This window comes from Sinocyclocheilus anshuiensis, unplaced genomic scaffold, assembly GCF_001515605.1.
Source record: "Sinocyclocheilus anshuiensis isolate Anshui unplaced genomic scaffold, SAMN03320099.WGS_v1.1 scaffold58, whole genome shotgun sequence".
NCBI classification, from domain to species: domain Eukaryota; kingdom Metazoa; phylum Chordata; class Actinopteri; order Cypriniformes; family Cyprinidae; genus Sinocyclocheilus; species Sinocyclocheilus anshuiensis.
Genome location: NW_015547688.1, coordinates 184,261 through 187,002, shown reverse-complemented (window position 1 = coordinate 187,002; position 2,742 = coordinate 184,261). Strand labels below are relative to the sequence as shown.

Genomic DNA, 2,742 nt, shown 5'->3' with positions numbered 1-2,742 from the left:
CACACGCTTGAGGTATTCGGCCAATCATAACGCACTGGATAGCTGGCCAATCAGAGCACACCTCGCTTTTCAGACTGATGAGCTTTGTAAAAATCGACACATTTCAGAAAGGCGGGGCATAGAGGAGAAACAATAATGTACAGTATGTGGAAAATAATGTGTTTTTTGAACCTTAAACCGCATAAACACATTGCATTACACCAAATACACAAAATAATGTTCTTTTTAGCAGCATCATATGACCCCTTTAAAGTCACCATGAAATCAAAATTGAAAATTCTTATTTTTTAATGGAATACTGTAGTATTTATTATAAATAATTTATCTGTGTACTTCATTATTTTTTTTTAATTCATGTGCCCTCATAATCTTTAATCAAAAACGTTAACCTCCCCTCCCCCTCAAAACGACTCATCTTCTCTTCCGGTCACGAGCTATGGCGCAAGGGCGGAGCTAGTGACGTGAGGAGTAAATGCTGGGATAAACGACAGAGGGAAAAGCTGAAGCTGATGCTTCACTTTATAGCACTTACACCAGCCATGAGGGAGTACGTTACCCCTAAACATTGAAAAGATATTAGGATATAACGACAACATTACTCTTAGGGCATCGCAAACTAATTTTTTTCATGAATATGACTTAACCTGATGGAGGACACGCTCAGTCATTCAGGGAGTCTCTCTCTCTCTCTCTGCTGTTTAGGCATGTTCTGTGCCATTGATCGTCGTCGTCATCCTTAATAAATAAAACATGTCTTCATGCTTGGGTGTCAGCTGTGAATCCAGTGGAGAGAAAACCCCCACCACTAACTGCAAACTGGCATTCAGATCTGCCTCCGTTTTGTTAGCAACGCCCCAACTTCCAACAATCCAATCAATTCTCGAAGGACGAAATCAAGTCCCGCCCTCTCATTTCAGATGCCGTTTCACTCGGATATACGTCACAGTAGAGAAGAAAAGACAATCGCAACTTCCGTTTCATGCCGACTTTAACTATTTGAGAAAAAATGTTTAAATTAATGGTAGGGGCAGAGTTGTGTCACCACCTTCACTAGAACTTGCATTTCCCTATATGTTTAGTTTTTGTACGATGCTCTTTACAATAAATGATCATATATTGTTTAAATGTTTGGTAACACTTTGTTTTAATATGTGCTTATTACACTTGTTACAAATATTTAGTATACAAGGAATTGATGTACAGAATCTCTCACCTGCATGTAACGTCGTTTCATCCTCATGACCTCCTCTTATCTTTTGACCTGGCTGTATTAAAGCAAATATTCAGTCAATTAATTATCATACAGTGCTGCTGTCTGTTATACAGCTACTTTTCGATAACTATATTTTGTGTTACTTTCAACCATGCAAAGTGTACGTCACGGAACTTTAGACAAAGTTACAATGAAGCTTTGTTTAGAGCAGTGGTTCTGTCCAACATTTTGAAAATTTCCTCACCTGTAGCTCTCCCCTCGAGTTCTTTTGAAAATAAAAAATCTTCCATAATTTTACTGTCCCATAAATATCGAACGTACACTAACTGTGCAGCGCTGCTAACATCAGTGCATTCATCAAGCTGAAGCGCGAACTGCTCACACAATCGTAATCTTTCGGTCAGTTGACATTTCACATCAAGAGAGATGTCTTTGATCCGTCTGCTTACTGTGTCGTTGGACAGCGGTATGGATTTAATCTTGTTCGCGGCCTCCTCCCAGACCACCAGTCTGCACATATCCACTGCTGCTGGAAGTATTAATTCCTCCCCGATCGTGTGAGGCTTTTTACATTTGGCTATTCGCAGGGCTGCAAGATACGATGCTTGCTGTGCTTTCTCAGGTATTGTCGTGATGTTAGTCAGTCGTACCTTTTGCTTGATGTATTCTTCTCTCTTTCTCTGGGAAAAAATCCTTACTTTTATTCGCATGCTCCGGATGAATTGTTGTGAGATGTCTGTTGAGTTTATATGGGTTCAGCGCTTCAACGGATAAAATCTTCGAGCACAATGTATTTTATGTACGAGTCGTCAAATGTACGCAGTTTCGTTTTTTTCACGCTAGGCTCTTCTGTATTAACCTTCTCAGCTGAGACACTGCATCCTCTATCTAAAAACGACGCTGTGTATATATATATATATATATATATATATATATATATATATATATATTATACACACACACACACACACACAAACAAAGAAAAAACTAACCCCATTTAAAGGGTTAGTTCACCCATAAATAAAATTGTTATCGTTTACTCACACTGATGTTATTTCAAACCATAAAACATTTGTTCCTCTTCAAAACACAAAAGAAAAACATATAAAAAAATTAAACCTGAGAGATTTCTATACTTTCTTTGAAAATTCACGCTGCCAAAACTTTGAAGTTTCAAAAAGTTCATAAATGCATTGTAAAAGTAAACCATTGGTTTAATAAAAGTCTTCTAAAGAGACATGATCACTTTATATGATGAGTAGATTTAATTTAGGCTTTTATTCACATATAAACATTGATCAACACTAGCGCTGTCAAACGATTAATCGCGATTAATTGCATCCAAAATAAAAGTTTTTGTTTACATAATATATGTATTTGTACTGTGTATATTTATTAAGTATAAAAAACGCACACGCACACAGTAAATATTTACATGTGTATATATACATTAATATATATTCTTATATTTTATATTATATATAAATATATTTAATATATAAACAAAAAATATATATATACATGTAAGT

General features: G+C 36.1%; 1 protein-coding gene across 1 annotated transcript in view; it reads left to right on the top strand.

The window, feature by feature from the left end:
- Window positions 1–2,742, top strand: part of LOC107703311 (glucosidase 2 subunit beta-like) — a 16,510-nt gene that overhangs the window by 3,647 nt on the left and 10,121 nt on the right. The gene's annotated exons all lie outside the window — the stretch shown is intronic.